The 13851-nt window shown below is 42.6% G+C and overlaps 2 pseudogenes; one reads left to right on the top strand and one right to left on the bottom strand.

Annotated features, from left to right (window-relative positions):
• Positions 1-379: 379 nt before the first annotated feature.
• LOC127670676 (sperm motility kinase X-like) lies at positions 380-1188 on the bottom strand (annotated as a pseudogene).
• A 2056-nt stretch (positions 1189-3244) lies between these two features.
• LOC127670675 (peptidyl-prolyl cis-trans isomerase FKBP3-like) lies at positions 3245-4907 on the top strand (annotated as a pseudogene).
• Positions 4908-13851: the final 8944 nt, after the last annotated feature.

Here is a 13851-nt window from a genome sequence, read left to right as displayed (position 1 = left end):
ACTCTCAAGGGAAGAAAGGCTGGGAGGTACACTATGCCTCCTCCTACAGCCTTTCCTTCCACATCCGGGCAGCTCAGAGAGAGTGGGCAAAGTGAAGGTGGAAAGAGTACGGGCACTGGTTCCCTTCCTTACAGGCCAGGGAGGGTTGGGGGCTTTTGTAGGGTCCAGAGTACTGCCCTGCCCTCCATCGTGATAAAATTGGGGCTGCCTGGTATACTTCTTTTTTATAATCAAATAAGTCGCCATATCATGATTGTACTTCCGTTCCCTCAAAGCCTCCCTGAGCTCTTTAATGTTGTACCCCATAAGAAACATGTCAAAAGCGAGGTTGGATTCTGGTTCTCTAGGGATTTCCTCTGAAGATCTCAATGGGTCTTGATCATGGCACAGCCACGGGTGTACCAATATTTCTTTAATGGATGGCCTCATTATGGGGTCTATAGTCATTAATCTCTTTAATAGGTCTCGAAGCTCTGGAGACAGGTGATACGGGATCCAACAGCTCCGGGCTAGGATCAGATGCTTTATCTTGGAGTGCACTGTCTCTCGGAAGGGAAGGTGGCCAATAACTAAATAGTATAATACTACACCGAGACTCCAGATGTCAGTTGGGAGGCCATCATATTGTTTGTGATCAAACACTTCAGGAGCACAATATTGTGGTGTGCCACAAAATCCTTTGAACTTTTCCCCAGAGGCCAGTCTTTTGCCTAAGCCAAAGTCAGTCAGTTTCACATGCCCCTCCCAATCCAATAGGATGTTCTCGGCCTTGATGTCTCGGTGGACAATATTCTGACTGTGGATATAGTTGACGGCCAAAGAGAGTTCTGTAAATATCCTACGTGCCTCTTCCTCGTCCAGATGCCCACACTTGTTGATGTGTTTCAGCAGGGATCCCCGGGCTGCATATTCCATCACCAGGTACGTTTTGTGCCTTGTCTCAAATATCTGGAACAACTGTATTATGTGACTATGGTTCAGGGATTTCACAAGATCTATCTCAGAGATGACCAGGAAGTCTATATCTGTGCCCCTTTTCAATATCTTGATGGCTACCATGGTCCAGGTCTTAAGGTGGAGAGCCACTTTGACTTCTGCAAAAGACCCTTTATCTAGGGTGCCCAGGATATAGTAATGCTGTGCGAGGGGGTTCCCTTCATGACAACTGGCCTCGAGGTCCCCCGACATCACACTTCCATTCTCTTGGTCACCAGGAGCTACAGCAAGCAAAGATGGCAGGGAAAACAGATCAGAATTCCTTCTAAGATAGGTTACTACTAGAGATTCTGAGATTAAGAGACACAGACACTTCCATAGACGAGTCTGGCTCTGCCTAAGGACACAGGGAAACCAGAACAAAGCAAAGACAAACACAGAGGATGGAAAGAAGGAAGAAGGCTCAGAGCAGAAAGAGAGCAAGGGTGATGGAAGATAAAATTTTAGCCAGGAGAACAAGGATCCCCATTTCAAAGGAGCAGAACATTGACAAGCTTACCCAAGACGTCCATCATGAAGGACTGAGCTAAAGGCCACACTTGAACATCAAGATAGCTTTACCCAGAAATGTGTGGGATGCAATTTGCCCCAGTAGATACAGTATCTACACGGGATGGGGGCAAAAGTCAAACAGCACCTATGAATAAGAATGAAAATTTATCAGTATTTTTCTGGAATGGATGTTGAGATCACTCTGATATACAGAACATCTTAGTCCAACAGAGATATATACCACAATTTTTTCTTTATATGCAGGATACTGGTGGTTTGAGGTTGAATTAAAGGGAAGGGGAACTCTGAGGGGACTGGAGGATAAGAGGCAGGATGAGCTAGAGAGTAACAGACAGTGACAAAGTCAAAAGAGAAGTTAGGAAAACAAATATGGATGTTGGCCAGGGAGGGACGCTGCTCAGGTTTCTTCCCACATTTCATCCCAGCACTCCGGAGGCAGGCAAATCTTTGAGTTTGAAGCTACCCTGGTCTACACAGAAAGTTACAGGTTGGCCAAGGCCATACAAAGAAATCCAGTCTCCCAGGAACAATAAAACAAACTGAAGAAGGAAAGAGAAAGGAAGAAAGGAAGGAGAAAGGAGTGGGAAGGAAGGAAAACACATGGATGTTAATCCAGAAAGCAAAATGAAAATAATTAAACAAACAAGCAAACAACAAGAAGGCAAAGCTGTAAACAAAGCTCCCAAATGAATGAAATCACATACACAGAAACCCAAACCTCTGAGTTTACGGAAACAGCAGGAAAGAACTCAGTCTGTGGACATGTAGCTGATGTTCAATGTCGAAATCCAAACAATCACCGATGTCCAAATCTGATCCAACTACGGAGTCCTGTAGTTCACTACCAAACAGCTCTCTGCACAGAAGGACACAAAACAGCCCGGACAGTGCACTATATGATCAGCTCTTGGTCATTCCTCACAATGGCTCTCTCTGACATCAGAGCATTAGTGACCAATCAGAGCTGGCACAACCCACAGTGATTTTTCTCACTCCTTACAAGGTGCTCTGTCTGTTACTGTTCATTTCACTGAGAGCAAGCACTGGACAAGAGACACCTTAAGGGAGGGAGAGCTTTATTTAGATTCATGGCATGAGGGGTTTGGAGGGAATGTTGGGGTTCCCCCACTAGGGTTTTAGTCTCATGTCAAAAGGAATGTTTTAGATGGGTTGGGGACAAGAGAATCTCCCCCCCTCTCTCTCTCTCTCTCTCTCTCTCTCTCTCTCTCTCTCTCGTGTGTGTGTGTGTGTGTGTGTGTGTGTGTGTGTGTGTGTGTATGTGCACACATTTGAGTGTGTGTTTCCAACCAGATGTATAAAAGTACAACAAACTTCATTTTGGAGATTTGGGGGTGAGGAAGCATCCAGGAGAGGGGCTCTCTGCTCCAAGACCAAGCAATCAAAGCTTGTCCTGGATTCTTAGCAGGCACAGATTTCTAAGGGTAGATATTTCCCTTAGAAATAGGTGAAGATTGCTGGAATGTCATGTCCTGATCTTCTGGAGCTCAGAGTTTGGTGGTTTTTTTTTTTTTCCCCTCAGGAACTAGTGGGTTTTTTGCTTAGTGATTACTCAGTTTTGTTTTTTGGTGTTTGTATTTACTTGTTTCACCCTGTTTCTTCCACATATGCTCCATTGGCCAGGCTGGGAAGTCCTTTCAGGCCACAGGTTGCTTTTGCTTAGGTTCTAGGGCTCAGTCATGGAGCTCTTCAGGACAGGTGGAAAGGACACTGACCCATGGCAGCCCCTGTTGTGGCACCTCATGTTGATGGCAGGAAGAGGGTGGAGAGTAAGCACACCGCAGTGGTGGCTCCTGCTGAGGTACCTCATGGTGGTCACAGGCTGAGGCACCTCGCGGATGTCACAGGCTGATGTACCTCACGTTTGTCACAGGCTGAGGCAGAAAAGGACATGCAGTGGCCTTGGCGGCTTCTCAGCTGTAACCTCACAGGAATGGGGACAGGGAACGTTAACAACTCAGGCACTACAATCTGAGCAGAATGTAATAAAGCTTACAACTAACAACAAATAAATCCCCAAGAAATTTACAAACTCCTGGAAATAAAAGAAAGCATTACTGAATAATTATGTTAATGAAGAAAAAGATTTTCAAAATGTGAAAGCGTAAAATTCCAACATTACATAATCAGTGTCACATACTTAAAGTAGTCCTATGAGGTAAATAGATACCTATAAGTGCTAACATTAATAAAAGAAATCAGTAAAACAAATATTTTAATTTAATGAAACCTGAAAATTTGGAGAAAAAAAATTCAAACTTAGTTGTTCTGTAAGTCTCTGGTGAGCCTTAGCTTACCAGGATCTCCTGAATGAAAAACTCAGAGTCAGGAATCGATGTAAAAAACAAGAGGAATTTGTCATTCTAACATGATGGGTCACGCTGCACATGGAGAGAGAACGACCAAGTGCAACCCACGCAGCAGGCCTTTATACAGTCCTCAGGGCCGCCGCCATTAGGCACAATGTGATTGGAGGAGGGGGGAAGAGGAAGAAGAGGAGGAGGAAGAGGAGGAGGAGGAAGGGGAGGAGGAGGAAGAGGAGGAGGAAGGGAAGGAGGAAAGGGAGGAGGGAGGGGAGGAGGAAAGGGAGGAGGAAGGGGAGGAGGAAGGGGAGGAGGAAGGGGAGGAAGAGGAAGAGGAGGAGGAAGAGGAAGGGGGAGGAGGAGGAGGAAAGAAAAAAATGAAAAGGAGGAAATTAAGAAAGAAGATACAATACTAAAAAATATTCCACAACACACTTGCAAACAGTGCAGCAGGGAGCAGCTGCCCAAGAAGGAAGGCCATCATCAAGTTTCTGCAGGGTCCCGGTTCAGATTCGTTTCTCACAGAGCATAAATTACAGGGAAACATAAAAAAATGTAACTAAGACTGCTAATGAGGACCATTTGGTTAGTGCCTATAACCATCTTTTTGAAAGTGTCTCAAAATTGCTGAAACTGGAAATAAAGCGTCTGAACAGGTGAGAAACGTGAAACTTGGTGACGATAAACCCAAAGAATCCAAGTCTGAGGAGACTCTCGAGGGTCCACCAAAATATACAAAATCTATTCTAAAAAAAATGGAGATAAAAACCAACATTCCTAAAAAGCGAGATGTTGTTCACTGCTGGTAAATGGGGACACTCCCAGATGGAACTGTTTTTGATCCTAATATTCAAACAAGGTCAAAGAAGAAAAATGCCAAGCCTTTTAAGATTTAAGGTTGGAGTAGGCAAGGTTAACAGAAGATAGGATGGAGCAGTCTTGACTATGAATAAAGAAGAAAAGGCTCGACTGGAGATTGAACCAGAATGGGCCTACGGAAAGAAAGGACAGCCCGATGCCAGAATTCCACCAAACTCCAAGCTCACTTTTGAAGTGGAACTAGTAGATATTGACTGAAACCGGTACTTCAGATCGGACGTCAGCAAGGATAAAAACCTAATGTGGCCAATTGGAACTTGTTACTATCGTGAGGGAAGAGGCAACAGGAAAATTTAAAGAGTTAAAGTTTGTTTACTTGATCTCAACTTTTGAGAAATTTAATTCCCTGTAACTCCCCTTAAGTCTCAGACATATTCCTACAGTCATGTAAAGTATTCAAGAGAGCTGCTTTTCCTTTTACCTCATAAACTAAACGGCTCAATAAAAATGCCATGGATTGTTAAAAAAAAACACCATACTTGCAAACAGAATACAAACATGCATCACAAAGATGGCCCACCATGTTGACTTGAACCACCTGAATATAAGTATAGTTAAATATATGCAAGTCTGTAATGTAATAAGCCACATTAGTGAATTTAATTATCCAATCTAGATCATCTAGATGCAGAAAATTTATTTGATAAATACGTTATGCTCTCATGATAAAAGTCTTAGGAGGATGTAGAACCACAGGGACAATACTTCAGCCTAGTGAAAAGATATATGTGAGAAACCCTCAGCCATCATTATCTGAAATGGATTAAAGATTAAATCAATCAACCCCTCTGAATTCAGTAATGGGACAGAGACACCTGGGGCTCCCAAACATTGTCAACAGCACTTGCTATCTTCACTGTTCTCAAAGTGCAGCTGAGATAATAAGCAAGGGAAGGAAATTAGAGGCACACAATCAGGAAGGAAGATATCCAGCTATCCCAGTGTACAGTGGACAAAATACTAGATATTAGAGATCCCAGGAATCTGAACAAAAACCTTCTAGAAATGACAAATTCAGCAATGTGGCAGCATAGAGATTCAATATGCATAAATCAATACCTTTTCTATACATCAAACATTAAAAAATGAGAAAGATCATGAGCATACTCCACTCCACCAGACTCAAAGAAAATAAAGTGCCTGGAAATGAACAACAAGGAGGTGATGGGGATCTACAATGGAAGCTTTCAACCTCTGAAGAAAGACATAAAGACAATGTATTACTCCTGGATTGGTAAAGTGAATATTACATCAAATGAATGAGTATTATACCAAAACTTTTTTTTCCTTTTTTTAATTCGATATATGTTTTATTTACATTTCAAAGATTTCCCCTTTTCTAGCCCCCCCACTCCCCGAAAGTCACGTAAGCCCCCGTCTCTCCCCCTGTCCTCCCACCCACACCTTCCCACTTCCCCGTTCTGGTTTTGCCCTGTACTGCTTCACTGAGTCTTTCCAGAACCAGGGGCCAGTCCTTCTTTCTCCTTGTACCTCATTTGATGTATGGATTATGTTTTGGGTATTCCAGTTTTCTAGGTTAATATCCACTTATTAGTGAGTGCATACCATGATTCACCTTTTGAGTCTGGGTTACCTCACTTAGTATGATGTTCTCAAGCTCCATCCATTTGCCTAAGAATTTCATGAATTCATTGTTTCTAATGGCTGAATAGTACTCCATTGTGTAGATATACCACATTTTTTGCATCCACTCTTCTGTTGAGGGATACCTGGGTTCTTTCCAGCATCTGGCAATTATAAATAGGGCTGCTATGAACATAGTAGAGCATGTATCCTTATTACATGGTGGGGAATCCTCTGGGTATATGCCCAGGAGTGGTATAGCAGGATCTTCTGGAAGTGAGGTGCCCAGTTTTCGGAGGAACCGCCAGCCTGATTTCCAGAGTTGTTGTACCAATTTGCAACCCCACCAGCAGTGGAGGAGTGTTCCTCTTTCTCCACACCCTCTCCAACACCTGCTGTCTGAACAGAATACCAATAGCGTATGCTCTAAGATCAAGAATTGAACAATTGGACCTCATATAATTACAAATTTTCTGTAAGGCAAAGGACACCATCAAGAGGACAAATCTGCAACCAACCAATTGGGAAGAGATCTTCACCAATCCTACATCAGATATAGGGCTAATATCCAATATATATAAAGAACTCAAGAAGTTAGACTCCAGAAAACCAAATAACCCTATTAAAAAATGGGGTACAGAGTTAAACGAAGAATTCTCACCTGAAGAACTTCGGATGGCGGAGAAGCATCTTAAAAAATGTTCAACTTCATTAGTCATTAGGGAAATGCAAATCAAAACAACCCTGAGATTTCACCTTACACCAGTCAGAATGGCTAAGATACCAAAACTTTTTATATGTTTGATTCAACCCCCTGAAAATCCTCATCTCATCCTTCGTTTCAATAGAAAAAAGTGAACCTTACCTTCATATGGAACCACAAAAGACCCCGGGGTGCCAATAGCATCAGAAGCAAAGAGGAAAATATTGTGGGGAATACCATTCCATATCTTAAGATGTATTACAGAGCCATAATAATAGGGTCAATTTGGTCCTGACACATAAAAGATCAAAATAAACAAAATCAAGGATGCACACATGACTTCATGTTGTGAGGTAATTGCACCAGCAAACAAAATGTTTTTTAATATTTTTATTTAATATTTCTTTTTACTTATTCACTTTACATACCATTTACTGCTCTTTTCCTGGCCACTCCCTCATATCACCCAACCCTCTTTCCTTTCTGAGCCAGTGGGTGCCACCTCTGGTTACACATCCACCCTGGCACATCAAGTCTTTGTTATGCTAAGTGCATCCTCTACTACTGAGGCCAGAAAAGGCAGCCCAGAGAGAACATATCCCATATCTAGGCAACAGCTCTTAGGATAGATAGTTCCTGCTCTAGTTGTTTGAGATATGCATGAAGAGCAAGCTGCATATTTGTTATATATGTATGGGGAGCGCTAGGTCTACCCCTGTGTGTTCTTTAGTTGGTGGTTCAGTCCCTGAGAATCCCAAGGGTACAGGTTAGTAGATTCTGTCTGTCTTCCTGTGGAATTCCCATTCCCTTAGGGCCCAAAATCCTTCCTATTCTTCCCCAAGCTCCATCCAGATTGGCTGTGGCTGTCTGGATCTGTCTGAGTCATCTGCTGGGTGGAGCCTCTTAGAGGACAGAAGACAGTCATGCTAGACTCCCTTCTGCAAGCATAACAGAGTATTATCAATAGTGTCAGGGATTGTTGCTTGCCCCTGGGATGAGTTTCAAGTGGGGGCAGGTATTAGTTGCCTGTTCCCTCAGTTTCTGCTCCATTCCTCATTGCTGCATTTTTTTGTAGACAGGATAAATTTTTGGTTGGAATTTTAAGGTGGGTTGGTATACTGGCTGGTTTTGAGTTTCAACATGACACAGGCTGTAGTTATCACAGAGAAAGGAGCTTCAGTTGGGAAAGTGCCTCCATGAGATCCAACTGTGAGGCATTTCCTCAATTAGTGATCAGGGGGGAGGGCCCCTTGTGGGTGGTACCATCTCTGGGCTGTATTCTTGAGTTCTATAAGAGACCAGGCTGAGCAAGCCAGGGGAAGGAAGCCAGTAAGGAACATCCCTCCATGGCCTCCGCATCAGTTTCAGTCCTTACTCTTTTAGAGATGAACTGCAACGTGGAAGTGTAAGCTCAATAAACCCTTTCTTCTGCAACTTGCTTCTTGGTCATGATGTTTGTGCAGGAATAGAAACCCTGACTAAGACAGTTGGTGTCCCTATGACTCCCCTGGTCTTCCTGCTTCCTTGTTTCAGGAGGTGGCCTCTTCAGTTTCTGTATCCCCAATTCTTGGAGTCACAGCTAAAGACATCTCCATTGATTCTTGAGGGTCTTCCTTATCCCAGGTCTCTGGCTTTTCTTGAAGATGTCACCTATACACCCTCCTATGAGAAGCAGAATTCCATTTATTCTAATGGCTTCTAGACATCCTTTCTGTCCTTCCCCACACCTGATCTTTCCCCATTCCCCTTTCTATCTCCTCTCCCACCCAGTTCCCAGTTTCCTCCCTCTATCTGCCTCTTATCACTATTTTATTCCTCTGTCTACATGAAGTTCAAGCATCCTTGCTTGTACCATCCTTCATGTGTAGCTTCTTTAGGTTTGTGGAATGTAGCAGGAGTATCCTGTTGCTTATGTCTAATCTCCACTTACAAGTGAGTACATACCATGCAAACATGTAAAACATTTTCTTTATCCAGTCTTTATTGGAGAGACATCTAGGTTGTTTCCAATTTCTGGCTCCTACATGTACAAGTGCTATGAAGATGATTATCAAGTGTCTCGTGGGATGGGAAGCATCTCTTGTGTATATTCCCAGGAGTGGCATAGCTGGGTCTTGAGGTAGAACTATTTATTCTCAGTTTTCAAAAAAAACTGCCAACTTGATTTCCACAGTGCTTGTACAAATCTGCAATCCCAGCAGTAATGGAGGAGAAGTCCCCTTGCTCCACATCCTCACCAGCATGTGCTGCCACTTGAGTTTTTTATCTAAGCCATCCTTACCTATGTAAGATGGAATCTCAGGTATGCTGAGATTTCCCTGGTGAGTAAGGACTTTGAACATTTCATTATGAGCTGCTCAGCCATTTGAGATTTCTATGTTGAGAAATCTCTGTTTCGCTTTGTGGCACATTTATTAACTGGGTTAATTTGGGTTGTTGCTATTTAACTTCTTGAGCACTAAATCTCTGTCAGATACAAGGTTGGTGAAGGTCCTTTCCCAATCTGTAGGCTACTGTTTTGTCTTGCTGACAGTGTCCCTTGCCTTATAAAAGCTTTGCAGTTTCATGAAGTTCCCTTAATCAATCATTGATCTCAGAACCTGAGCCATTGGTGTTCTGCTTAGGAAGTTTTCTTCTGACAGAATGAGTCTGTAGCTGTTTTCCAGCCTTTTACACTGAGGTAGTGTTTGTCTTTGACCCTGAGTCTGTTAGGCTATATCTTTTTTATTGGGGAATTGAGTCCATTGCTGTTAAGAGATATTAAGGAATAGTAAATGTTGCTTCCGGCTATTTTTGATGTAATTTTTATATTTGTATGATTATCTTCTTTTGGGTTTGTTAAGGAAGATTAATTTCTTGATTTTTCTAGTGTGTATTTTCCCTCCTTTTGTTGTTGTTTTCCATTCATTATCCTTTGAAAGGCTGGATTTGTGGAAAGATATTGTGTAAATTTGTTTTTGTCATGAAATACCTTGGTTTCTCCTTCTATGGTAATTGAGATATTTGCTGGATATAGCAGTCTGGGTTGGCATTTGTGTTCCCTGAGGGTCTCTATGATACCTGCCCAGGCTCTTCTGACTTTCATAGTCTCTGGTGAGAAATTCAGTGTAATTCTGATAGGTCAACCTTTATATGTTACTTGACCTTTTCCCGTTACTGCTTTCAATATTCTTTCTTTGTTTAGTACATTTGGTATTTTAATTATTATGTGAGGGGAGGAATTTCTTTTCTGGTAAAAATCTATTTAGAGTTCTGTAGGCATCTTGTATGTTCATGGGCATCTCTTTCTTTAGGTTAGGGACATTTCTTCTATAATTTTATTGAAGACATTTGCTGGCCCTTTAAGTTGGAAATCTTCACTCTCTTCTATATCTATAAAACTTAGGTTTGGTCTTGTCATTTTGTCCTGGATTTCCTGGATGTTTTGGGTCAGGAGCTTTTTGCATTTTGCATTTTAATTGACTGTTGTATCAATGCTTTCTATGGTATCTTCTGCATCTGAGATTCTCTCTTCTCTCTCTTGTATTCTGTTGTTGATGCTTGGATCCGTGACTCCTGACTTCTTTCCTAGGTGTTCTATGTCCTGAGTAGTTTTCCTTTGTGATTTCTTTATTGTTTCTGCCTTCATTTTTAGATCCTGTATGGCTTTGTTCACCTGTTTTGTTGTGTTTTCCCTTAGGTCTTCAAGGGTTTCTCCCCGTTTACGTGTGTTCTCCTGTGTTTGTTTTATGGAGTTATTTATGTCCTTCTTGAAGGCCTCCATATTGCCTTGATTTCTGTTAGTGACATTCTTACGTTTGCCTTTTGCCATCTGGTTATCTCTGGTGTTAGTTGGTCTTGTTGTCACTGGCTGGTGCTTGTACCTCCTGTGTGCCTGCAAGCCTATCTCAGCACCCCTGGGTGACGGGTTTTCCCCTGGCACAGATTGCTGTGGGGCTTCCCAGCTCCTGGGTGCAAGTTGGGTCCTGGCAGACCAAGTCCCAAGTGACCTTACACTGGGGTGTTCTCTGTGTTCCTGGCTGCAACAGCCTGCTCAGTCACAGGAGAGAAGATGTTGGCCTTACCTCTAATTTCGGGACTCAATGCAGAGCAGATATCCCCTAGCAGATTAGGTACACAGATGGTTGTGGTGGCACTGCCCAGCTCCTGGGTGCAGGTGGGACCCTGGGTGGGCCGTGTCCCGATTCCTCTTCTACTCAGGTGATCTCTGCATACTTGTCTGCACCTCTACAGAGTCACAGGAGCAAAAATAGTGGTGCCTCATCTCTAAAGGCGGGACTCCCTCTAACTGCCTCCCTGCAGGGTAGATGACCCCTGGCAAGGTAGGTGCCAAGCTGTCTGTGGTGCTGCCAAGCTCCTGGGTGTGGGTGGAGCCCTGGTGGGGTGTGTCCTAAGCGCTCTTCTACTCGGGTGATCCCCGTGTACCTGTCTACACCTCTACACAGTCACAGGAGCAAAAATATAAAAACAGTTCTTAACAATAACAGAATGGCTGGGGAATCACCATCCCTGACTTCAGAGCTTTATTACAGAGCAATAGTGATAAAAGCTGCATGGTGTTGGTACAGAGACAGACATACTGATCAATGGAATAGAACTGAAGACCCAGAAATAAAACCACACACTTATGGACACTTTATCTTTGACAAAGAAACTGAAAATATACAATGGATAAAAGAAAGCATCTTCAATAAATGGTGCTGGTCTAATTGGCTGTCTGTATGTAGAAAAAAGAAAATAGGTCCATATTTGTCACCTTGTGCAAAGCTCAAGTCCAAGTGCGTCAAAGACCTCAACATAAGACCAGATACACTAAATATAATAGACAAGAAAGTGGGAAAGAGCCTTGAACCCACTGGCAACGGGGAAAACTTCCTAAACAGAAGTTCAAGGGTTCATTCTGTACCATCAAGAATTGATAAATGGGATCTCATGAAACTGGAAAGCTTCTGAAAGGCAAAGGACATAATCAATATGACAAATTGACAACCTACAGAATGGGAAAAAATCCTCACTAACACCACATCCAATAGAGGGCTAATATACAAATTTATTAAGAACTCAAGAAGCTAACACACACACACACACACACACACACACACACACACACACAAACCCAAACCAAAAGTATATAGAACTAAACCAAGATTTCACAACTAAGGAATCGAATGGCTGTGAAGCACCTAAAAAAATGTTCAAAGTCCTTCCTGATCAGGGAAATGCAAATCAAAATGACCCTGAGATTCCACCTTACACCAACCAGAATGGCTAAGATCAAAACCTCAGGTGAAAACACTTGTTGGAGGGGATGTGGAAAAAGAGGAATAATCCTCTATTGCTGCTGGAATTGCAAATTGGTGCAACCACTCTGGAAATCAATCTGGAGTTTCCTCAGAAAATTGGAAATAGATATTTCTGAAGACCCAGCTATACTACACTTGGAAATATATTCAAAAGATGTCCTACCATGCCACAGGGGTACGTGTTCCACTGTGTTCATAGCAGCCTTATTTGTGATATCCAGAAGCTGGAAACAACCTAGATATCCCACGACAGAAGAATAGATTCAGGAAATGTGGTTCATTTACACAATGGAATACTACTACTCAGCTGTTAATAACAAGGACATCATGAGCATTGCAGGCAAATGGATAGAATTAGAAAATATCATCCTGAGTGAAGTAGCTCAGAACAGACCCCAAAGGAAATGTATGGTATATACTCAGTAATAAGTAGATATTAGCAAAAAAAAAAAAAAAACTGGGGAAGACCCTTGAGGACATCGGTACAGGGAGAAAGTTTCTGAACAGAACACCAATAGCGTATGCTCTAAGAGCAAGAATTGACAAATGGGACCTCATAAGGTTACAGAGTTTCTGTAAGGCAAAGGACACCATCAAGAGGACAGATCGGCAACCAACAAATTGGGAAAAGATCTTCACCAATCCTACATCAGATAGAGGGCTAATATCCAATATATATAAAGAACTCAAGAAGTTAGACTCCAGAAAACCGAACAACCCTATTAAAAAATGGGGTACAGAGTTAAACAAAGAATTCTCACCTGAAGAACTTCGGATGGCGGAGAAGCATCTTAAAAAATGCTCCACTTCATTAGTCATTAGGGAAATGCAAATCAAAACAACCCTAAGATTTCATCTTACACCAGTCAGAATGGCTAAGATTAAAAATTCAGGAGACAGCAGGTGTTGGAGAGGGTGCGGAGAAAGAGGAACACTCCTCCACTGCTGGTGGGGTTGCAAATTGGTACAACCACTCTGGAAAGCAGTCTGGCGGTTCCTCCGAAAACTGGGCACCTCACTTCCAGAAGATCCTGCTATACCACTCCTGGGCATATACCCAGAGGATTCCCCACCATGTAGTAAGGATACATGCTCTACTATGTTCATAGCAGCCCTATTTATAATTGCCAGATGCTGGAAAGAACCCAGGTATCCCTCAACAGAAGAGTGGATACAAAAAATGTGGTATATCTACACAATGGAGTACTATTCAGCCATTAGAAACAATGAATTCATGAAATTCTTAGGCAAATGGATGGAGCTAGAGAACATCATACTAAGTGAGGTAACCCAGACTCAAAAGGTGAATCATGGTATGCACTCACTAATAAGTGGTTATTAACCTAGAAAACTGGAATACCCAAAACATAATCCACACATCAAATGAGATACAAGAAGAAAGCAGGAGTGGTCCCTGGTTCTGGAAAGACTCAGTGAAACAGTATTTGGCAAAACCAGAACGGGGAAGTGGGAAGGGGTGGGAGGGAGGACAGGGGAAGAGAAGGGGGCTTACGGGACTTTCGGGGAGTGGGGGGGGGGCTAGAAAAGGGGA

This window comes from Apodemus sylvaticus, chromosome 20, assembly GCF_947179515.1.
Source record: "Apodemus sylvaticus chromosome 20, mApoSyl1.1, whole genome shotgun sequence".
Classification (NCBI taxonomy): Eukaryota; Metazoa; Chordata; class Mammalia; order Rodentia; family Muridae; genus Apodemus; species Apodemus sylvaticus.
This window is presented reverse-complemented; position numbering and strand designations above follow the sequence as displayed.